The sequence below is a fragment of the Podarcis melisellensis genome, assembly GCF_964234715.1.
Source record: "Podarcis melisellensis genome assembly, chromosome: 3".
In the NCBI taxonomy this organism is placed as follows: domain Eukaryota; kingdom Metazoa; phylum Chordata; class Lepidosauria; order Squamata; family Lacertidae; genus Podarcis; species Podarcis melisellensis.
The window spans coordinates 107,392,128-107,419,439 of NC_138530.1; the positions used below are offsets into that span (position 1 = coordinate 107,392,128).

The following is a 27,312-nucleotide window of genomic DNA, read 5'->3' on the forward strand; positions in this document are numbered from 1 at the left end:
TCATCCCTGACTACTGGTCCTGTTAGCTAGGGATAATGGGAGTTGTAGTCCCAAAACAGCTGGAGGGCCAAGTTTGGCCACCACTGGTTTAAAAGAAAGCAAGAATGATTCCTGCTGGACATCTATTGGCAAGGAGTTCCGAAGGCCAGGACCTACCACACTGAAGTCTCAAACCCTAGTAAAGGTTGACCAGATCTCAGAGGTGTGGGGGACCACCAAAAAGTGCTCCATCCCAAGATCTCTGTGATCAAAGGTGAAGCATAAGGAAATACTTACGCAATGCGCAACATAACTACTTATGAAAATGTTCCCTGCCTGGGAGTTTAGGCTGGTTAGTTCAAATGAGTCTGTGACTAGCGAGGTATCTTCACAAAGACTTTCCAGGACCCGATTCTGAGGGCCTCCATCACACCTGAAAGTGAGGAAAATTTCATCCAGCTGTCATTTTCAAAGGAATCCACGGTGGCTCAAAGTTTGTGTCCCCATGTTGACAAGGAGGAGCTTGGATCTCCCATGCAGGGAGGCAGAGAGAGCATGGCTTCCTGAAGGCACATAATACATGGACCTTGCAGAGGAGGAATGACCACTGGGAGGAGTGCAGAGAGAAGAAATATCATGGCGCACCTGTAACAGCACAACTGCCTTCATCAGCTCCAGCTGCAACAAAACTTGTGTAATGATCTCATAAAGGCAATCAAGCCCAGGTAACAAGTAACGACTCTCCTGCAATTTTATGATGTATATTTACAAAAGACACATCCAGAGCCCAGCTTCTCAACCTGCTTGCATTTACATTTGTTGGTCAGTCTGACGTTTCGCCCCTCCCGCAGCAGGAAGGACGCCAGACTTCCGTCTTTCCCCTCTTGCCCTTCCGTCACCTTTTATCCGAATGCCTAGAACGGGGAGAAAGAGGTTGACCTCCTTCCTCCTCCCCACTCTGACTCGACCCAGACTCAGACCTCTGCTTATCTGCTGGTTGCCTAGCAACGTTCTGGCTGCCTTCCAACTCTCCCTCTGCTTGAGAGCTAATAGAGTCTTCTCCAGAAAGGTGGGGGGGGGGGGTCTGGCTGCTCTCTCTCGATTCTGTCAGCCAGTTCTCATCTGCAGAGTCAGAGCCTCATTCACTTAGTTCAATCTCTGAATCTAGCTCATCGCCTGCCTGCACTCTGGGTGGCCATGTTCCTGACAACATGTCTCTTCTGTACTAGCCTCTGTGGACACAAACCGTCCATTAGTTTGACTTCACCCCCAGAGGTACATTCTTCCATTGTCTCTCGAGACAGACGGATGCCAACCAACAGCACGTCCCTCTTCGCCAGGGGTGGCCCTCCAGATGTTTCTGGACTACAATTCCCATCACCCCTGACCTCTGGAATCCAACAACATCTGGAGGCACTACATTTCCGATCGCTACCCTACGGAAAACCCAGATTTCCAAATACTTTTTATAGTACATGAATATAGGTAAAAGGAAGAAGTGGGATTCATGTTCCAAAGCTTGCGCATAGCCAAGAAAACATCAATATATATTTATCTTTGCCGCCAAAAAAACAGCTATAATGTTTGTCCATGAAATTTCCTCAGAAGCCAGCTGAGTAATAAAGGAAGAATTTGATTGCAGTAGGATGAGGCCATATAGAATTGCTGCCAGGACTCTTGGCTCCTGCTCGACTTAATTGTCCTACACATCACAACATGCCTTGGCCACAGCGCAAATTATTTCCTCCGTACCATGAAAGTCTGCCTGTCATCACTGGATCCTGTGACTGACATCAGCGGGAGCTCTTCTGGAAGCGAGGATTATGCATGGAAATGAAATTGCTCGGATTAAGGCTTCGCCACAGAACCCCTCTGATAGATGCTTGATAGAAATGACAGTTCAAAAGATTCCCTACATGGGCAGTGGCAAAAGACTTGGCATCACAGCAGGGACCACCGCTGACGCCTGCTCTAAGCCTCCTCGGGAGTAAAATCCAGGCCCCATACTTCTAACAGCACTGGGGAACTGGGTCTGCCTACTCTTTGAATTTCCCATAATGCCCCAAAACAACACAGCAGTGGGGCATTGTGGGAAATTAAGTGGCACCTCTATCTTCTTCTTTATACTTTTCCAGTTTATACATTTCACAAATTGTACAGTCATTTTAAAATTTCTTTTTTTTTATCAAATGCTTTTTATTGGGATTTAAGAACACCAACACCAACCAACAAAAACATCAAATCTTATTACATATTACATATATCCTACTTTATGCTCCATCAATTTAAAATTTCAAAGCTTGACTTCCTTCCCCGCCTTTCTGAGGTTCCTTACATTTATTTTTAATATCTTCTGCATATCCAAATTAACTTAATTTGCTCATTTATTCATCTTCTTTAAATCTATCCTCTTATGAAACGGCAGGTTATTACAATAATCCTGCCAATGTTATTATCTGTTTGCAATTTATCTGTAAATATTCCATAAACCGTTTCCATTCTTTTATTTATATATAAATGCTGTCTTGATTTCTTATTCTTCTGGTAAGTTTCACCATTTCTGCATATTCCATAAGTTTTTGTATTTATCTTCCTTCACTGGGACTACTGCTTCTTTCCATTTGGGGGCAAGTAGCATTTTATGTAAAATATGCAAGGATTTATGCTATGCAAAATGAACCATGGAAAGAGAAGAAAGGAAGTCATTGATATTTTAAGGATGTTTAAATGAGTATTCTAAATTATAAAACAGAAAATTTAATTTTAAAAATTATGTAAAAAAAAGAAAGAAAATGATGTTTCTATTGTCTCCCAAGGCAGGAGATTGGTGTGGAACTTTATGGCCTAGATTTTCAAAGACTGGAGGTTTCAAAGCCTGACATCCCCTTGGTGCCAATATAATCTCACTGTTTGTGACATCTCATTTGCAGACAGTGCACATTTTGAATCCACAAAGCCATCCTGCTTAGAAGGATGCCCCGACCATCATTCAGATTTAACGTCAAATGTTGTCAGTGAGGCTCAGTTTTCAAATCATAAATCTGTGTCCCATGCCACTGGTTTAAGGCCTGCGGATACACCTTCTAGATTGGAGCAGCTTATGCTTTTACCAGCTAAACTAATTTCCTAACCTCTTTCCTGACCCATACATGCATCATGCATGAGGTTCATGATTTATTAAGCTGCCCTGTCAGACCTGTTTCCTTGAATTAATAAAGTATCCTGGCCCAAAAATGACTGACCTGACCCTTTAAGAAGACCTCCCAGAGGCTTTGATGTGTGCATGTGTGTATCTGTGTCAACAATACACTTCCACAAAACCCACACGTGTGTGTGCATGTGTACATATGGTTTGTAGCGGGCAGCATGTATCTCTCCATGAGTTGTGGCGCGTCAAGGAACTACCCAACTAAACAGAATCAATAGAAATTTAGGTATCCTTCAAATGACACATTTACCCATTTATAGGCAGCTGGCTCAACATTTGCCTTAGGTAGCCAGCTAGCTAGGAGAGGAGACTTCCCCCCTGAGGCAGAATATGACCCAGCCACCTATTAAACAAGACGTGCTACTCATTTCCTGTTCATAGGCAGCTATTATTTTAGTGGTGATTTACTGCTATGTGTCTTGCACACTATGCATGCCCTTAAGAATATGTGCTTTCTGAAGGGGGGGGGTCTCTAAATTTCTACAGTTTCTACAACCAACAAATACTCTGCATTCCTCAGCTAGCATAACATAGGCAGCTTGCACCCAATGGAATAAATGAGCTGATACATTGTGGTGGTTAAGAATGTGAGTGGCTAGCGGGAAAATCAGCCTTGATAGCTCAATTGGTTAGAGCATGGTCTGATAAAGCCAAGGTTGTAGGTTCGATTCCCATATAGGACAGCTGCAGGGGGTTGAACTGGATGACATAATAAGTTGCTCTGGTCCTGTGTGGTTGTCCAGGGTGTGCAGAACATAGTGGGCAGGGATAGGAACATTGCACCGCCACCGGCACCAGTCCTGATGTGTAATCAGGATCCTGCAAAAAAATGTAGGATGCGAATTGCAAGGCATGAGGAACAGCTAAAGAACCCCATGTGTAAATGGTCTCAGCTGGTTGACCTTGGTCCAATTCTGCAAGTTGCTGAACAATCACGGTGGCATCTGATCTGAGACACCAAGGAGGACCTTTGCAACCCATGTCTGCACACATGCGGGTTGCGATTCGGTGCTTCTGCGCATGCACAAAGCACAATTTAGCACTTCTGCACATGCGCGACCGCCAAACCCCGGAAGTAACCCGTTCCAGTACTTCCAGGTTTCGGCGGTCCATAACCTGAAAAAACGCAACCTGAAGTGGCTGTAATCCGAGGTATGACTGTATTGTATTACAGGTATGTGTGTGTATGTATGCACACACACACACACAGAGAGAGAGAGAGAGAGAGAGAGAGAGAGAGAGAGAGAGAGAGAGAGAGAGAGAGAACATAAGTGGTTGATCCTTATGTCATAGCTTTCGCAGCCAAGCCTATAAACTCACAGACTTCTGAGTCAGGTGTATGCAATGATGAGGATGTCTTTACCGGAAAGTGAGAGCTGATGTTCCTAGATAGTGATACAGACATATGACAGGGATGATGTATAGGAATCATGACAGGAGATGGTGAAAGATACGTTACTCATCACCGTGAGGGAGTTATGCAAGGCAGGCCAAATGAGCAGCAGCGGAAAGCATGTTCAGCGAGTGTAAAATGACACTGCCACACATGGTTCTCCAAAACCATTAAAGAATTGCCTGGATTTCTTTTTTTTAATCGATGTGCTTTTTCCGGTCACACAGAAAGCTGCCTTGCCCTGAGTCAGGCCATTGGTCCATCTACACCAGCATTGTCCACACGGACGGGCAGCATCTGTCCAGGAGTTCAGACAGAGGCCAATCCCAGCCATTCCTGGCGATGCCAGAGAATGAAATTGGCGCCTTCTGCATGCAATATTGATGATCTACCACTGAAATGCATCCCCTTTCCCCACACTAAGAAGGACACGATTTTAAGACAGATAAATAAATCTTAGCTATGTTTTGGGGTAGTTGAATCAGTAGCCTGGTGCTTCGACAGCGTCAAAGCAATGATTCTTCAACATCAGCTTTGTTGGACTGGTCATGTTGTGCGGATGCCTGATTATCGTCTTCCAAAGCAACTACTCTATTCCAGACTTAAAAATGGAAAGCATGTTGCTGGTGGTCAACAAAAGAGGTTTAAAGACGCTCTCCAGGCAAATCTTTAAAAATGTAGTACAGTGGTACCTTGGATTAGAGACGCTTCAGGTTACAGACTCTTCTAACCCAGAAATAGTACCTAGGGTTAAGAACTTTGCTTCAGGATGAGAACAGAAATCGCGCAGCGGCAGTGCGGCGGCAGCAGGAGGCCCCATTAACTAAAGTGGTACCTCAGGTTAAGAACAGTTTCAGGTTAAGAACGGACCTCCAGAACGAATTAAGTTCTTAACCTGAGGTACCACTGTATAAACACCGACAACTGGGAAACATTGACCTGCGAGTGCTCAAACTGGAGAACAGCCTTTACCAAAGGTGTCCTGGGCTTTGAAAATCCTTGAACTCAGGACAAAAGAGAGAAACGTGCTAAGAGGAAAGCACACTTGGCAAACCCTTGTCATGATCAACTCCTGCCCAGAAACCTATGCCCCCACTGTGGAAGGACGTATGGATCAAGAATTGGCCTCCACGGTCACTTACGGACTGACTCACTGTTAGAACCGTGTTTATGGAAGACAATCTTACTCGGCTACGAGTGATCGCCAAAGACGAAGAAAACCAGTAGCCTCATCATGAGCAACTTGAGGTGTGTGTGTGTGTGTCTGAGCCCCACCCCTGAACTCCTGTCCCTTTCGTTTCCACAGCTCTTTCCCCCATAAGCCTATGACCCCCACCCCAGGCAGCCCTCCATCCACGAAGCTTATGAGGCCAGAACTGCTTCACTTCTGAGTCATATATCGCATCTATATACAGGTATGCTTTGCTTTGCATAAATGAAAATATGCAGCTGTTTAATGCCTCTAGCCCTTGGAGGCAAATAAACATTTGGCATGGTGCTTTTTTAAAGCCCACAAAAAGACCCCCAATATCTTCAAGAGTCATTCTTGCTGTTTTCTATTGTTTAGAGAGGCAGGAATTGTAAAAGATATATCCTCCTTCCTTGCTTGTTTTTTTTTAATTAAAAAAAGAGAGAGACTATTGTATTGATCCCTCCAACACATAAACATTTTATTTAATTTAGATTATTTCCATTTCACCTTCCCGCTGTGCATTCTGCAAGGTGGTTAACATAAAAATATAGGGTTGTGTTCAATTGCTTGCGGAAGGCTACTTAATCCAGAGAAGGCATCTGTTCACAAGAAAGGAGAGGAGGTGATTTTTGCTGATTCTCCCTTCCTTCTAAACCTCCTGCACTCCTCTCAAAAGCTGCTAAAGAAGGTTGAGGATCCTTTGGGACACTGTTATCGGTGTCACTGTGGGACATGATTTTGAAACCGTGTCAAAATCTTCTATCAGTGCCGGATTTATGTATAGGCTAAGTAGGCTGAAGCTTAGGGCCTCTATGTCTAGGGGGCCTCACCAGCCTGCCCTCTCCCCAGTGCCTCAGTCGCCCCTCTCCCAAAATTGCAAACCCAAGACTTCATGCAAGGGCAGGGCAACTCAGGCCCAGCAACCATGAGACTCAGGGTTAGCCAGTGGGGCCCCATTTGAAGCAGTGGGGCGCAACTTGGATTATTTATTTATTTATTTATTTTGGTAGGGCCCCAGATCACAGCCAAAGTCTGCAAAATCTTATAGATATAAATAAGATCCATATACATTGCCTGGTGCAGGGGCCCCCTTAGGAGCAGCCCACGGGGCCAAGTTGGCCCAATTGCTCCAACTGCCTTAAGGTCAGCCCTGATGAGACTGTGCAGGGGTTGGACTGACAAGCCCTGCACCTTCTAGCTCCCTGGTGTCACTATTCAGAGTACAGGCTCAAGGACTTGTTATGGAAATAAAGGGGGCCACTTATTGGAAATCAGTTTTGTCACCTCTTCCCCCCCAAACCCCGAAACAATGAGCGCAGCCACCTTTTATTCACAGTCACATAAGCACTACACTACAGCATAGCCATAAACTTGTACATTCAATCACTGAAATATACACCCAATATGTAGCAATGGAGATTTATGTTACTGCTTTATGAATGAACACTGCTTTTACGAATGGACTCTGTATTTTGTGAATTACCTAAGCGCCACCAATAGGGAGCTCTAGAATCTGACAGCTAACCAATTGGGTACTACCAAACTGCACCCCCTGTTGTTGAAAGCAGGTAACCAGCAGGGAATGCTTCAGCTTAGCCTTTGCACTGTTGACTGAACACCCCCTGCTGTGCAGATAATGGAGAAAGCTTGTAAATTGTATCCCTTCTGGCATCCTGGACAATTCTATTATGCTGGTGTAAACCCTGGTGCACCAGAAGCATGGAATAGCAGCAAATAAAATCTGCCCATACGTCAGCAACTGATAAGACTTATCAACCAGTTCTTCCAAAGTCTTCCTAATTTATAAAGCTCCAAAATAGAGGCCAAAAGATAGCAGGTCTGGGAAGAGTGAGGCATACAATGGGCACCACCAGTGAAAAGGCCCTGCTCCATGTAACTCCTGCCATGTCATTTGATAGAGTGCCCACTTGCCCTCCTTCTTGACATGGAATACTCTCTGTTGGAGTCTCCAGGTCCAGTACAAAGACCATGAGAAAGGAGAGCAGGGACCTTGAAGTTCTCAACAGCTGATAAGCAAGCAAGCAAACTAGCACACAGGTCACCTATGCCACAGTCAGGGCGCCTATGTCCTGGCCAGGCCTGCACCCAATCTTGGTTTTGTACAATCTTGTTTGTCCTCAGTAACCAAAATTATATTATCAACATATACAAGCAGAAAAGATGTTTTCCTTCATTTGCAAGGAATAGTACAAAACAAAGTGGCACTAATAAAGAAAAGTTCCAGGATGGAAATAAAAAGCAAACTAAAAATGCTTTTGCAGTTCATCAAAACTATCCAGCAATATCAAGGTATGGGAAAACTGGTGCTATTAACAGTAATCCTTCTAGTTGGTTAATTGGTTCAGCAACTTCCATGCCCATTATGTGTGATGCTAATTATTTCCCCCAAGAGGTAAATGATAACTAATCAGAGGCAGCTACAGGAGAGCTATGAGATTCAGGTGAGGGTCAGGTGACTTGTCAATCCAAGCATGTATATAAGAGGACGACCCGGCCTGCCCAGCATTCTCCTGAAGAGGAGAAGCTGAGCATGGAAGACTTGTGTATAGTATGCAGATCTGAAAGGACCACAAAGGGTAAACCACCCAAAAGGTGTGCTAAGAGTTTGCTAAGACAATCATAGCAGATACAGCTGTTTTTAGTAACTCAGAGAAGGTTTAGGAACCTTCAAGCTTCCAAGAGGTCCAAAGTTTAGCCTCAGAGGATGCTGAGCCATGGTGAAATGCCATGAAGGCTGAACTTGATTCCTTTGTTGTTGTTGTTTAGTTGTTTAGTCGTTTAGTCGTGTCCGACTCTTCATGACCCCATGGACCAGAGCACAACAGGCACTCCTATCTTCCACTGCCTCCCACAGTTTGGTCAAACTCATGCTGGTAGCTTCGAGAACACTGTCCAACCATCTCGTCCTCTGTCGTCCCCTTCTCCTTGTGCCCTCCATCTTTCCCAACATCAGGGTCTTTTCCAGGGAGTCTTCTCTTCTCATTACGTGGCCAAAGTGATTCCTTAGGGAGGAACAAGGCATGGGAACTAGTTCCAGGCCTGCCCAGGCCGCAAATGGTTTACAAAATTCAGTTATTGCAAAACTTTTCCAGTGTTAATTTTATGCATTTTTTAAAATCACCATGGTATTTAACAATAATACCTTATGTCCTTTAGAGGAGAAATTGTGAATTATAGAATTTTAAATACCCATCATCATCCTTGGCTTCACTCAATTTTGTTTACAGTGGTACCTCGGGTTACATACACTTCAGGTTACAGACTCCGCTAACCCAGAAATAGTGCTTCAGGTTAAGAACTTTGCTTCAGGGTGAGAACAGAAATTGTGTTCTGGTGGCGCGGCAGCAGCAGGAGGCCCCATTAGCTAAAGTGGTGCTTCAGGTTAAGTACAGATTCAGGTTAGGTACGGACCTCCGGAACGAATTAAGTACTTAACCTGAGGTACCACTGTATAACACTCTTCCATTTTCTTCTAGTTGTGAGGATGGGGATGGGCCTCACAAGTAGAGTAGCCTAGGGCCTCTCTTCATCTAAATCCGGCCTTGTCTTCTGTACATTAGGCCTAAGAGTTTCCTTGCTTTTATTGCAACTCTACTTCCATATAACACTGCTTCCCCCCGCCCCCCGGCTTACATATGCCTACACCCTGATAGGTCTGGACAATTTTCCTTTCTTTCCATTACTGAATTTTCACTTATGCATTCAAAGCGTGTTCCCATTTGCCTGCCCTACACTAGAGGTGGGGAAGCATTTTTCAAAGATAAGTAATTTAATTTTAAAGCAAAATTATTACTCACATCTTTAGCAAGATCATGCAGCTGCAACCTGCATAATTAGTTTGGGTAGCAGTGTCTCAGCGGGGTTAAGGGCGTTGGTTTGATTACACCTCACTTGAAACACTCACAGACTTTTAAATAACGAGAAAGTTGAAACGTTGGGTTATTTGAAGCTGACTTACGGCCAGAAACGAACAGCTAAATATAAAGAGGAAATCGTTCTTCATTCTGGAAAGTGATTAAACTGATGGGAAATAATCAGAATCTTTTTGCCTAAGGAGAAATGGATGCATTTTTGAAGAAAAATAATTGTCATGCTTGGATTCCTTCTGCAGAAGCAAAACAGTTGGGCATTCAATTGCATATGGTTTATTATTATTATTATTATTATTAAAAAGGCCAGATGTTTAAATTATATTGCTCACTTGTTCTGTAGCCACCTCAAGGCCTGTCATGTAAAATCTTGAACTCATTGTTTGCCTTTTGAGCAAGAAACTGAATCTTAACCACGTCAAGGCAGTAATTATTTAAGTGGACGCATTTTTGCTGCAAATTATCAGACTGTCCCCACTCAACCTAAAGATGGCAAAATGAAGAGGGGCATTTTGCCTATTATTCTCAGGGAGTGAGGGAGATGGGGTTTTCAAATTGTTCAAATGAGAAAACTTCTCAGAGAATTCCCTTTGGAGAAATTTGGCTCAGGTAATACATAATCAAACTATGCCGTTTGTTCATGGACTGGAATGACTCGGGGGCCAAACCTATTGCTTTCTTCAGCAGTATTAGCATAATGTTCGACAGTATAAAAGCTGGATACACAGCAGCGCATGAAATTCTCCACTCTATTCGCAAGCCGAGAAGTCAGGGAGGGGGCATTTTGCTGACTGATTTTTTCCAACAGCTTGGGTGGTGGGGAGTAAATTCTCAGAGAATTTCTCAGAGAAAAAAACTATCCTTGTTGAGGCATTTTGGCCCTGCTCAAGAATGCACTGAACATTTATCTTAGCATGTTTCTTAGGAAGTACCAGGTGACATCAGAGCAGAGCTACATGTTGCAGGAAATACAAGTGTATTGCTGATAGTGGCAGCTTCGTGCCAACTCCCCGCTCCCCCGCCTCCATAGTAAGAAGGGCAACATAATATTTTTTAAATAAATTTTTTTTAAAAAGATATAGCCTGTCTTTAAGAGGCAAAAAATCTCCCAAGTTGGCTTTTCAAAGCCTAGCCCATCAGCTACAATATCATGCTTCCGGAGAAATGTTTGGGAGGTGTTCCTCATTGACACCTTCTTAGCACTGGCATCAAGCCAGACTTCGAGGTGGGGCAGCATAGCCCCAGAATGAACCGAGATAAACTTCATGCATGCAAATATTCATATCATGAAACAAATACAGGACTTAATATAGAGCCTTGGCAAAGAGGTGAAGTTGGGAGTGGGTTATTTTGCCTTTGCTTCAGGGAAAGGGGTCAAAAGGGACATTCTCACCGCTCTCTCCGAGCCCTCGTGCCCACCGGGTGCAAGGGAAAGATTTCTACAATCTGCTCTTCACAGTGGACCAACCTGATCCAACACTCCCAAACTCACTTGAGGACCAGAATGCATCTCCCAGCAGGATTACACATTTCCCTGGATTTTGTGGTGCAGTTCTGGTGCACAAAAAGGTGCACATAAAAAGGCATATTGTTTGGGTGGGTGGGAGGTACAACGTATGTATTTTACAGGGGACAAAAATGAATTTGAAAGCTTTGGAGATGTTTTCAATCAGTGCGTGTTGAACAAAACCCCTTTGTTTCGGGGGCAGAAGAGGTCTTGTCTTACGAATTGCCCATTTCAGTTTGCCTACAGTGAAATATACTCGGAGTCCTGTAGTGATTTCATGCTCTTTATTGCAGCTTGTAAAACAGTTGAATTGCCTCCCAAACCTCAGACTTTTATATACATTATTTACACAATGAGTCCCATCTGATTGGCTGATTCTGCTTCCTTCCTGGAACCTGATTGGTCTTTTCCTGCAAGCCAATCAGTTGTTGCATTCTAGAATCCTACTTGCCTATTGTTCTAGAATCCAAGCTTAGTACATAACACCTACCGGTGGTGACGCTTGCCCAGTCCAATAAAGTATGGCAAGCACAACAATGCTGCTTTGTCTCTTCTGCCCAGAGCACTGATAGGCAGCAGCTGAAGGTGACCCTTCCCTTGTAGCGGGCAAGGAGCATTACCACACCCTGTGTTGAGCTTCCTGTTGTAAACGGTGACTCTGCATGAGAAAGGAAGTGCAGTTGGGCGGGGAAGGGTATGGACCACAGCTCGGCAGAGTGACAGGGCATAAGCTTCAAATGCAGAAGTCTTTGAAATCAGTCTCCAGTTACAAAGGATTCTTGGGCTGGGAAAGATCTCTGCCCGGAGATTTGGGAGAACCAGCTAAAGAAGAATGGCAACTTATGCTTGCAAATCTAGCATACAGAATAAGAGAACAAGAAGAAGATATGTTTAGAGAAGTTTGGGAAATGTTTATTGAATCTATCGGGGGAAATTGTGCACACTTGAAAATGTGGGCAGCATTCAGATTAATTCAACAGTGTAAATAAGTTTTGATGGATATAATAATGGACTACTGAATGGTTTGGTTTATGTAAAATATGCAGAGATTTATGCTATGCAAAATGAACCATGTAAAGAGAAGAAAAGTTATTGATATTTTAAGGATGTTCAAATGAGTATTCAAAATTGCAAAACAGAAAATTTAATTTAAAAATTGTGGAAAGAAAGAAAGAAAGAAAATGATGTTTCTATTGTCTCCCAAGGCAGGAGATTGGTGTGGAACTTTATGGCCTAGATTTTCAGAGACTGGAGGTTTCAAAGCCTGACATCCCCTTGGTGCCAATATAAGGGCATCACAGAAATAATCTTCTCACTCACCCCTTTCTCTCTCTCTCTCTCTCTCTCTCTCTCTCTCTCTCTCTCTCTCTCTCTCTCTCTCTCCCCCCCCCCATTGTAGGCTGCATGGATGAATGGACTGACACAGCATCAGTTATCAGGCAACGTGGTAGGTTCAAGAGAAACTCATTTTAATTACAGCTGAGCAGATTGAGGATGCTAAGGAACACAAGTTGAGCCCTCTCAGCTAAGTTAAGTTCTCAATAATTGTCTAAACTCAAAATGTCAAGATACTGCTGCCCTTTTTCTCCCACAGAACTGTCTACCAAGGTACCAGGGCCAACTCCAGAGGGTGGCAAGGAAGGTGGGCATTTGCTCCAAGACCAGGAGAGGGCCCAACATGCAAATGGTGGCACCATTCTCTACCTGACTCACCACCTTCGGTTTCTACAGAGTATCCAAGAAGATCAAACGCAGCCTCAGAGAATTTTTAGTTCGCATGTTCCACCTTTTCCAGGTTAGGGCAAGGAGCGCACTGGCAATGCCATGCTGCTTGACGAGTTACAGGTATTCTGTAATAAGTGTTAAAATGCTGAGACTAGATGACTCTCAGTGTACCTGCCAACTCTACGATTCCATGATTCTATGAGATAGCCAAGTTGACACACATACACATATTTCAAAGGAAACTGTTATGACCAATATTTATTTCTTTTAATAGATATGAGCCAATCAAACCTATCACATCTCCTTTTATCTCTCCTTCACTGGGATTACCAGATTATTAATAACAGGACCTCCTTTTTGTAAAAAGAAACAGTATATTTATCACGTTATTGTTTAATCCTCCCTCTTCACCTCCTTAATCCTAATCTGTGACATCACTACAGTGTCCACAGGTTTCTGATTTCATTGGAGGAAACGGCAAGGGAAATTCAAAAGCAGAAGTAGAAAGCTTTTATCCTGGCTACAACCATTGTTCATAAGACCTCAACATTTATCAGATTATAAATGCACGCTTTTGGTTCACCAGCCAATATTGCACACTGAGCACTCACACTTTATATGTGGGTGCCCTTTGTGGGATCGCACGTGGGGCTACAGTTCCCAGGGAACTCTCTAGTTGATGGGGGCTGGCTTGCTTCTCAGTGTTGTTATTCGGAGGCTCACACCCAGCCTCAGTAATCAAGTTTCTTGCTGGGAGGTGGGGCCAGCCCCATTTATAAATAGGGGGTGGAGCTGACAATAGCCAGGCAGTCGACTCTGGAGATTCACCCTCCCTACCATCCCTTTGTTTAATATTTTCTTGTTTACAGGTTAACTTTTTCTTCCTGTTTAACAGGTGCTGCTATGGTCTTTGGCTGGTTGCTGACGAAGGACCGGGAAGAAATTTTCCTGCATTGGCAGGTTTTGTCTTCAGCTTAGCAATTCGTCACAACTTTGGTGTTTATGGCCTTGGGTGGAATCCTTTAGTCTTTTCTTTCCTATAATGGGAGGAGGGGTGTGAAGTGATGATTCGCCCCCCTGTGGCGGCGATTCCAAGGTCCCCTCTTAAAGGGGTTATATACAGTGGTGCCTCGCAAGACGAAAATAATCCGTTCCGCAAGTCTCTTCGTCTAGTGGTTTTTTCGTCTTGCAAAGCAAACCTATTAGTGGATTAGCGCGCTTAGCGGCTTAGCGGCTATTAAAGGCTTAGCAGCTTAGCGGCTAAAAGGCTATTAGCGGCTTAGCGGCTTAGAAAAAGGGGGGGAAACCGAAAAAAATCGCAAGACTTGCAAGACATTTTCGTCTTGCAAAGCAAGCCCATAGGGAAATTTGTCTTGCGAAGCGCATCGAAAAACGGAAAACCCTTTCGTCTAGCGAGGCATTCGTCTTGCGGGGCACCACTGTATATGGGTGTCACTGGCCATACATACACTGAAAGGTTGTCAGTGAACTACCCTGCATGCGGGGATATGGACTGGGCTGCCTGCTACACTTACATCTCGCAGAGCACCCCCATATCCCATTTACCCTGATGAGCCCCAGTTCCCCCTGGTTGTGGGGCTGGGAGGGATATACGCAGAAGGCCTAAGTCAAGGTCTTCCTACATTTGGTAGTTTAATAAAGCTTTGGTCTAATTTTAATTCCATATAACGTTGTCAGAGTCTTTATTCCTTTCTTATGATCCCTGGGGGCTGGGGCTGTCGCGCCTGGTCACGAAATGGCTTTCTGCCCCAGCTAGCTGAGGGCCTGCCATCATAGATTTCCATGGATGCTGAGGCTCCTTTGAAGCTCTTTCACTTCCACGTTCCTGGTCGGTCTGTTTGGTCTTGTCTATCTTCAACAGATCTCATAACTGTGGAAACCCACAGAACTGAGGCAAAAGAACAATAGCTTGTAAAATGACTGCAACTGATTGGTTACTCACTTTCCCACAGTGATCTTTATTTCTGCCAAGCGGTTCCTCATACTACCATGCCTCTTCTGCAGTATTTTTTTTAGGTTTGGGTGTAACGGTCCACAAACGGCACCTCCTTTCTCCTGATGCCCTTAACTTTGCCAAGTACTTCCCACAACCAATAACATTGAATCAGCATAGCTGTCAAGCGTCCCTTATTTGGCGGGAAACTCCCTTATCCCAGCGCCATTTCCCGCTGCTGTCCCGCATTGATGATGTCCCTTAAATTTCCCGGGTTTCAAAGGAAGCAGCTCCTCTCCCTCCCTCCCTCACAGCCAGGGAGGAGGGAGGCTCCAACTGTGTTGCTTGGCTGCGTCGCTCACCCAATAAGGAGTCTAAGAACGACTGGGGGGTGGAGCTTGCATGCCTTGTGCCGATCAAATCGGCCGCGTTGCCTGGGGACTCGCCTTTGCTCAGTGCTTCCCAGTGGAGAGGTAAGAGTGGTTTCCCTTCCTGCATCCCCTTTGCCGGGTTGCTGCACTGTGGGAACCACCGCTTGAGGCTTTGTTTGGCTGCTGGCTGGGCTTTCTGCCTTTGGCTCGGAGGGGCTCAGAAGCTGAACATTCCCGTGCTCGGAAAATCCCTTATTTTGGCTGTTGATCCCTTATTTTTGAGGCTGCTGGTCCCTTATTTTCAAATCTGTAAGTTGACAGCTATGTGAATCAGCTTCCCCCCCCCCCCACACACACACCCTCTGATATCACAGCATATCTTTGTTATTGAGTCTAATAGGGAGTCAGTTGCCCAGCAGCACGTCCTTTGTCTGCCATTGGTTCTGTTACTCTGATGTCACAGCGTACGATGTCATAAAGAACCATGTGCCACCTTGCTGGCTGTTAATGAGCAACAGGGGAACTTACTTTCCAAATGTTGAGGTCCACCAGAAACCTTTGCTAAACTAAACAACAAAGCTTTGTGTTGATTCCAAGCACTTTCAAACGATGCCTTGCTGTTGAGATGAACTAAACCACACTGGAGCCTTTCTCTCCAGTGCGCCAAGACTAGCACCAGCCAATACTGGTCTCTCTCACAATGGGATGACTTTTGCGTGTTGAGGTCCCCCAAAACATCCCTTCCCAAATAACTCACACATCACACATAATTTTTGTTTAAGGTTTTTGGCATAATTTTGGCCACAACTTTATTATCATACAAGATTGTGAATGGTTGCCTAGGCATTGGTTATGACTAGCTATCCCCCCCCCCCCGCCTTGGGGATAGCACTGACTCCCGGATTCCAGCGTAAGTCAGTGTGGAGGAACAGGCAGGGCAACTGGGGCTGCGACTCAGACCCTTCAGTTCCTCCCTGCGTGCGCCTTGGGGTCTTACCCGGCCCGCACCCGATTCCAGGGGTTTGGACAAGGGGGATGGTAAGCCCCAGAATTCCTTTAACGGAATTCCCATTCCGCATCAGCATTGGAGGGGTAGGCACAGCCAATCCATACCCCTCCACCAACCAATTTAACCAATGCCTAACCGCCAACCTTACAAGTTGTGACGATTTGCTACGTAGTAGGCAAAACCCAATTGGCACACACTAATCAGCCAAAAGGTAAATTCCTACCAGGCCCCCGCACCAAGGCGGACGACCCCATGACAGGCATAGCAAGGCCAAGCAAAAGCCCTTTCAAGGGAGGGAGGGCGGGTGATCCGGTGTCCACAGCGAAAGAGAAAGGAACATTCTGTGGACCTGGTATAAATAACCTCTGATCCCACCCCTTAACTGGCAACATCAATTTTAGCCTAGTAACAACAACCACCAATCAATTACCTTGCCACAGCCTGGCTGGCAACTAGTGATGCTTTTGCTGGCCCTAACCGCAACACGTGCTCTCTTTTAATGAGAACACGCTTTGCAAAACTGCAAGATTGTAGACTTTCTTTTCTCTCAAAAATAAATAAATGAATGTAGTGCCACTGGTTAATTACTTGATGAAAACATTCCTCTCTCTCTCTCTCTCTCTGTTTCTCAATTAGATTTAATTGAACTGATGTAACTTTTGGACCAGAGCAGACGAATAGGATGGCTACTATATATACTACTATACACTTGAAAGAGAAGTTGCTGAATTACAACTCATTACCAAACGAAAAACTATGGAGAGACCTGGTCTGAACAGAGATATTGGATTCATGTCCCATTATACATACTAAAGCTAATTTTGGTCATCTATCCCTTTAAGAATCCCTTGCCCTTCCCTGTGGAACCAACTGCCATAACAGTCATCAACAGTTATAAGGTTGAAGCGACCCCTGCTTCAGAGTATCTGACAATGTGTGTATTACACACGAAAGCTCATACCTTGAAAGCTTATATTTAGTTGGTCTTAAAGGTGCCACTGGAATTATTAAAATATATATTTTTTTCATCTTTCATCTTGTTATTTATTATGAGGGTGGCTACTAGTTCATATCGCTGTGGATTAAACCACAGAGCCTAGGACTTGCTGATCAGAACGTCGGCGGTTTGAATCCCCGCAACGGGGTGAGTTTCTGTTGCTCGGTCCCTGCTCCTGCCCGCCTAGCAGTTTGAAAGCACATCAAAGTGCAAGTAGATAAATAGGTACCGCTCCGGTGGGAAGGTAAACAGCGTTTCCGTGTGCTGCTCTGGTTCACCAGAAGCAGCTTAGTCATGCTGGCCACATGACCCAGAAACTGTACACCGGCTCCCTCGGCCAATAAAGCGAGATGAGCGCCGCAACCACAGAGTCGGTCACGACTGGACCTAATGGTCAGGGGTCCCTTTACCTTTACCTTACTAGTTCATATCAAACAGGAAACCATCTCAGATGAAAGAAGCCCACCTCAGTCCACCTTTAGGTCCCAGAGAGATGTAAAGAAGAACACTTAGACCCAAAAGGCTGTTCTGAACTTGACATGCACATTTCCTCAGCTGAATGTACAGCGCTGGAATCACTTTGTTCTGCTCTTTGCAACGTGTGCTGCAATCAATCATTGCAACATTTAGGAGAAAGGAATAGAGCCGGTTTTTTCAGCTGACTCACCTGAACTGCCTGCCTGAAGCCTTTCAAGACTCAGCTTTTTGTTATGCCTTGAATGACTCCCAACTAGGGCAGCAGTCCTATACACATTTACCTGGAAGCAAGTCCCACTGAATTCAGCATTGATTATTGGTTTGGAATAGCTTTGTATTGCAGGACAGATTCTGCTGTCTTCTCACAAATACCGGGCAATTCTTCTCCTGGTCGTAAAGACTGCTTCTTGGTGTTCGGCACATGGGTAGCAAGCAGTAAACAAATCCAAAATAAACCATTTATTTCCCTCACATATGTGGGTCAACGAATGACTTTCCATTCGGGTGAGTCACTGAGTTCCTCCAAACCCTTAAGGTGTACTGCAAATGAAAAATGTGGTTTGCATTGGAATGCAGTAATGCAGAAGGCTTGCTGGAAGACTCAACTTTCGCTCCTAAGTCCAAAAATCAAGGCTTTTTGACTGTCAGATATATATATATATATATATATATATCCCTTTACAATGAAAGCATAAAACACCCCCTCCTCAAACAAGCATTTAAGCCCAGGAACACGAGTTTGCACTTTGTCTAAGGCCTACCCACCCAGTGAGCCAAACTGTGTTCTTTCTGGGTGGCTCAGAGAATAGCACATTGCAATGGAAACACCCATTTATTTCATTTACTGCCATTTATAATATTTTCCACTAGTTGGAGATAATGAATTCATCCATATTTGCCAAGATTATGCAGCTTATTTATTGCCAAAATTACCCAGAATCTTTTTTCCTTTTTTTCTTTTAAAGGAAAGAAGCCATTGCCCATGATTTTCCATGAGTGCCTGGTGGTTCTTTTGGAACGGAAGTTACATCCTTGCTATTAACAATGCATTACAATAGCTTTGAACTGTCCTGCTTGTAGCTGGGACAGATCCCTCAAGGACACTTGCTTCAAGGCTTTTAATTGTTTGGGATAATTAAAGGCAGGCCAGAAATCTGGAACTGCCATTAGTTCTCCTCCATGTGTGAAGGCACTCTTTAATAGTCTTCTCACAAAAGCAGAGGGGTATCGGCTCCTCTATAGATGATTTCCCAAATTTTAGTTACTCCTCGTTCCTTTTAGCTAAGCCGCGTGACTCACAACAGCCATTCTCAAGCAGAATGTGGGGCTGATCCTCATGTTTACTGCACCAGTAAATGCTTAGAAGGAAACCCATGACTTCAATGCATCATTTAATACCTCCAGGCTCACCAATCTGTACTATGTTCTCTCTGTGTGTGTTCTTTGCATATGTGGAAACAACTGAGAGTGGAAATCAAGTCCAAACAACTTCTGTAAGACACTGTGATCCTAGATTTCATGTTCCTCTCGAGGGCACAGCTCCCAACACCCCATGTGCTGAGTTGTTAGTCAGCCAGGATGTCTGGGCTGTTATGGGGTCCAAGGATTACACCCATGGTGGTGGGTGGAAGGACACTGAGTGAGAGGAAGGGCATGGAAGACCTCCCAGGGTGAGAGACTGGGAGAGGAAAGGAAAACTCTCAGGTGAGAGCTGGGAGGGTCCAGCACTTTTAGTGGGAGACAAGGATTAAGAATTACAGTGGTACCTCTGGTTACGAACTTAATTCATTCTGGAGGTGCATTCTTAACCTGAAACTGTTCTTAACCTGAGGTACCACTTTAGCTAATGGGGCCTCCCGCTGCCGCCGCACAACCGCCGCACGATTTTTGTTCTCATCCTGAAGTTCTTAACCCGGGGTACTATTTCTAGGTTAGCAGAGTTTGTAACCTGAAGCGTCTGTAACCTGAAGCGTCTATAACCTGAGATACCACTGTACCTTTTCCAGGTCCACCACATCTTTCAGATGTGGTGGACCTGTAAAAGGGTAAAAGAGTATTGGGAAATAATTCATAATGAACTGAAAAAAAAGTTTAGAAGATAATTCAGACTGAAATTCCCAGGTGTAAAAAAAAGGTTATTTTTGTATGCCACTACTGCGGCTCGTGTTTTGTTAGCCCCCAAATGGAAAACGAGCGAAGTCCCAACTAAAGAAGAATGGCAACTTAAGCTGATGGAATATGCACAGCTTGCGGACCTAACATATAGAATAAGAGAACAAGAAGAGCATATGTTTAAAGAAGATTGGACATTGTTTATTGAATATATGGGGGGAATTGTGCACACTAGAAAACGTGGGCAGCATTAAGATAAATTCAACATGGTAAATAAGTTTTGATGGATGTAATAATGGAATACTGAATGGTTTCGTTTTTGTAAACTATGCAGGGATTAATGCAAGTATTCTAAATTGGAGAGGGGGGGGACTCTCTTTTCTTTTCTCTTTCTTTGTTTTTGTTTTTGTTTTTATTTAGATGAGTTTCTTTTATCTCATTATCATGAAAAAGCTTAAATAAAATCTTACGGGAGAAAAGACGAAGCCAATGGGACACCTTAGTTCAGCTGGCATTATAATCCAGTTGTAGAAGTCTTGTCAATTTCTCCCAGTTTACTACCCTAGATCCAAACATGGTAGTCAAAGGATGCCTTCCAGAGATGCCAGCATAGGCAGTGGAGAGGGATGTTGGGGGCTTCTGTCGAAGAACAGTTGGAGGGCACCATTTTGGCCTACCCTAATTGTCAGGGAGGCAGCCAATGGAAGTCTAGCAACTTGTTTCCTTCTGAGAAATTGTAACAAGGACAGTCCCAAGCAATATTCTGCTATCAGGGTTGCTCTGTTAGCGTGTGAGTGCGATAGATCTTGCCTCACTGCAGGTGGCTGAAGCAAATGGCCTTTGAGGTTGCTTCCAATTCCATAATCCTATATGTCTTTCCCTGAAAAAGAAATGTGAGCTGGAAAGATGGTAATAAAAAGTAGAGCAATAATTCTAAATGAAGACAAATAGAGAAGGCTGGCTTTGTTGTTTTTTTTCACAGCTCGGCATTAAAGCAAAGTTAGAGCAGTAAATTTGCACACAGCAAATTCTTTCTTTCATTCTATTATCATTATTTGCTTTGGCACTGCTCGGGGCTGTGGAGGCAGGAGAAGGAATGGGGCATTCATACCCCAATGGGAATAACTCAGCGGCCAAACCAATACTCGACATTAAATTTTCTGATTCACAGGGCTGGTGTGGATACTGAATTAATTTGCTACTAACGGGACATTGAGTGGAGATGGAACCAAGCCACAATGAGAATGGAGACATTGCTTTGGAAGTAAATGGCTATGATTTGCAAGGGTGGGAACAGAGTCTTGGCTATTTATAGATTCACAAAGCAGATCTCATTCTGCAACTCTCCTCTGTGCTTCATACAAATTATCTCCTCCGTACGGAAGCCACTTTAATAAACGGGTAACCCTATAGTACAATTCTGTTTTGCATTCGGCTCCTTCTCCCTCCTGCTATCTAATTTTATCCATTATTTATTGATTTAAATTATTTATATCCCATGTTCAAAACCATTCCTCAAAGCCACTTACAAATATATACACACACGCACGCACGCACGAACAACAAAACCATACGCACACACAAAATGCAGCAGATCTTTAAACAAGGTAAAGTGACCAGTACAATGAACAAAACAACAGATTCAAGGATAAAATGCAATTTGAAGGGGGGGGGATATTCCCAGCACCCATCTCAAAATGGGGAGGGAGGGAGCCTTGCTGATTTCATGCTGCATTTCCATGTGAACAACCTTGTGAAACTTGCAGCAGAGTTGTTATTCCTGGTTTAACACGATAGAGATCTGAATCTGCAAAATATCGGCCTCCCTTTTCTTTTTATATATAATTTTTATTAAATTTTCTGTTTTACAATTTAAAGTACTCATTTTTACATCCTTAAGATATCAGTGACTTCCCTTCTTCTCTTTCCATGGCTTATTTTATATATCATAAATCCCTGCAAATTTTACAGAAACTAAAGTATTCCATTATTGTATCCATAATAACTTGTATGCATTGTTGAATTTATCTTAATGCTGCCTACGTTTCCAAATATACACCATTCCCCCCCCCCATATATTCAATGTACAATGTCCAAGCTTCTTTAAACGTATTTTCTTCTTGTTCTCATATTCTATATATTAAGTCCGCAAGCTGCACATATTCCATCAGCTTAATTTGCCATTCTTCTATGCTTGGGACCTGGCTCGTTTTCCGATTTGGGGCTAACAAAACATGGGTGTAGTAGTGGCATACATAAATAAGTTTTTTTGACACCTGGGAATTTCAGTCTGAATTATCCCCAACAGAAAGGACTCTGGTTTTGGGTGGAAAGTGCTTTTAAACATTTTTTCAATTCATTATGGATCATTTCCCAAGGCAGTGGTACGTCAGAAGTCGAATGGATTCCGTTGCGGAAGTCCTTTCAACTTCCAAAACGTTCGGAAACCAGGGCGTGGCCTCTGATTGGCTGCAGGAAGCTTCTGCAGCCAATCAGAAGCCGCGCTGGACATCCGGGTTCCAAAAAACATTCGCAAACCAGAACACTCACTTCCGGGTTTGTGGCGTTCGGGAGCCAAAACGTTTGACTCACAAGGCATTCACAAACCAAGGTACGACCGTACACTTTTACAAGTCCACTACAAATGACAAAACATTCTCTCAACCTCTTTGCATCTCCAGCACTTATCTGATTCAGCCTTGGACATCCTGGCAAGCCTACTCCCTTTTCTGAAATAATAGCAACAGTAAAGGTAAGAAAAGGAATCAAAATGGCTGCATCTGTTAACACTGAACATGTCTCTCCCACCGAGGCTTTTCTGACATCCTCTCACAATCTCTTGAAGGTCAAGCCATGTTCCAGAGTATGTGCTGCAGCATGGACTCTTATGGGGTGACATCTCTCTGTGCGCACAGAAGTGCCTTCCAGTTCTAAAAGGGGCTATTTGGACTCTGGTCACTATTGGACTCTGGTCACAGCTAAAGGTGCATAGGGAGCCCTTTCGCACATTCTGCTGAACCTGTGTAGGGTGAGGGAAGGGCAGTGCGCAGCGGGTGGGACTTGACCCCTTCATCCCCTTCGTACATTCAGCAAACACTCATGTGTGTACAGAGCTGCTTGGGAAGATCTCCTCAATTTTAAAGTTTTCCCCTTGCATACTTGAGAGGTAAAGGTAAAGGTATGTAAAGGACCCCTGGAGGGTTAAGTCCAGTCAAAGGTGACTATAGGGTTGCGGAGCTCATCTTGCTTCCAGGCAGAAGGAGCCAGTGTTTGTCCACAGACAGCTTTCCGGGTCATGTGGCTAGCATGACTAAACTGCTTCTGGCACATCTGAACACCGTGACGGAAACCAGAGCGTACGAAAACACTGTTTACCTTCCTGCCACAGTGGTACCTATTTATCTACTTGCACTGGCGTGCTTTCGAACTGCTAGGTTGGCAGGAGCTGGGACAGAGCAACGGGAGCTCACTCCATTGCGGGGATTCGAACCGCCGACCTTCTGATCAGGAAGCCCAAGAGGCTCAGTGGTTTAGACCACAGTGCCACCCGCGTCCCTGCATACTTGAGAGAATTCAACCTAAAGCCCCCTTAGGCATTGTTCAAGTAGTTGCCCATTTTAGCTATGAAAAAATATGTGAATAATATTCATATACTCCTTAGGGGTAGCATAAAAGATAAAAAAAGATTTAAAAACATTTTCACCATTAAAGGTGAGGGATCAAAGATGAAACACTTCAGGAAACATTTCCCTATTTGTCACAAAGAGCTTTGCATGATTAAAAAAAAAAAAACACGTGCGCATTCATACAATGTATTTTTGTTCAGAATTTGTCCCGAGACGCAAGCCAATCCTCAGAGCTCCCATATCTACTCAACATAAACCACTGTAGCTTCGCAATGAAATCTGAAAACGCAATTTTCATCCAAGAGCAATAGGCCTAAAGAGAATACAAACAAATGAGAGCGAAAATACACAAAGACAATTGCATACTCAAATATAATCTTTCAAAACAAAAGATTTTGTTTGCGACGTATTCATGGAACATTTGTTCTAAATTGGCTGAGTGACTGTGATTTTTTTCTAGTACAGCATTCATGTTCAGCATCATACACAATCTTTCCTATGCTGGTTTTTTTACAAGGAAAGGGGCCCAGTGTATTGTCGCCACTCCCCTGTCTTGCAGCAGCTCTTCTCGTAGGTGGGAGTTGGATTTTACATTTTCCCCTCCTGTTGATTTTCAAATCAAAATCACCCTCCCCAGGCCGCCTTTTCACCTGTGGAGTAGAAAGATGCGGGAAACACAGAGGTCTTTTCCTCCTTCAAATGAAAAAAGAGTTTGGGGAGGAGTAATGTAGAGCTGAAAAGGTACCAGAGAGAAAAGGGTTAATTAACCACAAGCTACTCCCCCCCCATCCACCCTTTTTTCACTCAGATGGAATCTGCCCAATGTCCCTTTTGGGTTTTTCATACAGAGGAAGAACTCTAACATCTGCTGAAAAAAATGCAAAATGAACATTAATGGTGTTTTTTAAAAGGTAGTTTATCCTCTTTTTCATTTTCAAATAACAGCCTAACTGCTACACATTGCAAAGAGGAATTCTGTACCAAAGAAACTCGGAATTTTATTCTTGGACTGGTAGATAACCACAAGACATCTCTCCCAATTTTCCAACCCCAGATACATTTTTCTTCATTTTCAAACTTAAAAGGAGGAATGCTACATTGGCATAATAATCTCACCCGACTCACCAGACCCAAGGATGTGCCTCTCTAAGAAGCCACATCAAATAAGATGTATGCAAACAGAACTTGGGGCTTGTTCTTCTGGACTGGCTGAGATGGACCTAGTTGGGGCCAGCGGATATAGGGATGAGGGTGGCTTGCTGCCATCTTTGCAGATTCCTAGATTTTAGGAGCTACAGGGAGCTGGTTTTTACCTCTTCCCCATCTTCCAACAGAGAGCTCCCTCGGGGCTTCATAACTTTGAACAGCACAAAGCTTCTCCTCCAGGAACTACAGTGGTACCTCGGGTTAAGAACTTAATCCGTTCTGGAGGTCCGTTCTTAACCTGAAACTGTTCTTAACCTGAGGTACCACTTTAGCTAATGGGGCCTCCCGCTGCCGCCACATGAAGAGTTTGGACTTGATATCCCACTTTATCACTACCCTAAGGAGTCTCAAAGCGGCTAACATTCTCCTTTCCCTTCCTCCCCCACAACAAACACTCTGTGAGGTGAGTGGGGCTGAGAGACTTCAGAGAAGTGTGACTGGCCCAAGGTCACCCAGCAGCTGCATGTGGAGGAGCAGGGAAGCGAACCCAGTTCACCAGATTACGAGTCCACCGCTCTTATTTCTGTTCTCATCCTGAAGCAAAGTTCTTAACCCAAGGTACTATTTCTGGGTTAGCGGAGTCAGTAACCTGAAGCGTCTGTAACCTGAACCATCTGTAACCCGAGGTACCAGTGTAGTTTCCTCTTGGCTGTTCTACTGCTGCTTTGCCCATCAGTTCTGCCTAGTCCATCTCTTCTCTCTACTCTGCATTCAACCTGTGACAACTCCTGGACTTTGAAGGCTCACAATTGAATTTGGGGTGCCAGGCAATACCTGCATCTACCATCTGCACACACAGCCTGATTTGATCTGGTTTTTTCCTATCCTCTCCTGGCCATTGTGACCTCATGAAGATGCTGCCTCCCTGGAGAGAGAGAGACTGGCCTTTGTGACCTCATGTTGATAGTGGCCAATGAAGGAGAGAGACTTCTCATTGTGTCCTCGTGCTGATGTTGTCCACCTGAAGGAGAGAGATTGGCCTTTATGATCTCATTCTGGTGCTGGTAATAATATGAATGATGAATAATAACACAGGACATTATAGGAACCCGAGGTACTATTTCTGCATTAGCGGAGTCTGTAACCTGAAGCGTCTGTAACCCGAGGTACCATTGTATTTCCCCAGGGGGGAAAAACACAGAATCAAGGTGCCAAAAAGTTAGGACCATTGCCATCTCTGTCTGGAAGAGCTTCTGTGCTATAACAACTATCTAACGTACAAAGCTTTAGCAAGTAAATTTAGGATAGTATTCAACTAAGTGTTACTCACTGAAATTAATGACCATGCTTAAGTCAGGACCAGTAATTTCAATAGATCTATTCTTCCATTGCAGCAGTATGACTTGACCCCTGTAGGTGCACCCCATTGTCTCTTAAGACAGATGGGTGCCAACAACCATTTTGAGGAAAACTTAGTTAAATACCAGCCCTTATCAAGTATATTATGGGACTGAGATTTTGCTGCTTGTTGGTTACTAGGGGCTGTCACCTCTGCTCATTCCACTTGCCAATCCTGCCTAGCAACTAACCTCTCCCTCCTCCACAGCTGGCCAACCCCTCTTCTCTTTTCACCCCATGAATCCTTGCATATCCCCTCACAGATTGCTCAAAACTTCATGTTGTTGTTTAGTCATGTCTGACTCTTCGTGACCCCATGGACCAGAGCACGCCAGGCACTCCTGTCTTCCACTGCCTCCCGCAGTTTGGTCACACTCATGCTGGTAGCTTCGAGAACACTGTCCAACCATCTCGTCCTCTGTCGTCCCCTTCTCCTTGTGCCCTCAATCTTTCCCAACATCAGGGTCTTTTCCAGGGAGACTTCTCTTCTCATGAGGAGGCCAAAGTATTGGAGCCTCAGCTTCATGATCTGTCCTTCCAGTGAGCACTCAGGGCTGATTTCCTTAAGAATGGAGAGGTTTAATCTTCTTGCAGTCCATGGGACTCTCAAGAGTCTCCTCCAGCACCATAATTCAAAAGCATCAATTCTTCGGCTACCAGCCTTCTTTATGGTCCAGCTCTCACTTCCATACATCACTACTTGCTCCAGACCACCAAACTTCCCTCACAGCTCACCTCAACCCCTTTGAAAGGAGCATGGGAAGTATTTCAGGGAGCAGTTTGCCTATCCAATGGTGGGGGGACATGCAAAACAACAACAACAACTTTGCTCCAAGGCAGGATGCCCTGTATCTTAAAAGAAAAAGATAAGTCCCCAAAGATGCCTGTGGAAAAAGATTCCACAAACTGTTTAGGCAGTTTGTTCCTTGGCTGATCTATTTTTATATTTAGGAATTTATTCCTGATGCACAGCTTAAAATTGTCTTCCCTGTTGTTTAAACCCACTGATCTTTCACCTCTGATAAAATGAACATTTCTTTTAAATCCAGGGCATTGCATTTAAAGGAGGAGGGGGAAGAAGAAGAAGAAGAAGAAGAAGAAGAAGAAGAAGAAGAAGAAGAAGGAGAAGGAGAAGGAGAAGGAGAAGGAGAAGGAGAAGGAGAAGGAGAAGGAGAAGGAGAAGGAGAAGGAGAAGGAGAAGGAGAAGGAGAAGGAGAAGAAGAACTCTAACATTTAGAATTTCTTTTTGCAAACTTGGATGACCTGAACTGAAATAAACTTAAAACTAACGGTTTCGCAGAAACCTTCTTTTCATTCGACTCCTTACC

The 27,312-nt window shown here is 44.1% G+C and overlaps 1 long non-coding RNA gene across 1 annotated transcript in view; it reads right to left on the reverse strand.

Annotated features, from left to right (window-relative positions):
• Positions 1–26,254, reverse strand: part of LOC309367271 — a 161,546-nt gene extending 135,292 nt beyond the window's left edge. The window contains exon 1 of the long non-coding RNA XR_014166973.1: positions 25,394–26,254. This is a non-coding gene — a long non-coding RNA (uncharacterized lncRNA). The remainder of the gene's footprint in view (positions 1–25,393) is intronic.
• Positions 26,255–27,312: the final 1,058 nt, after the last annotated feature.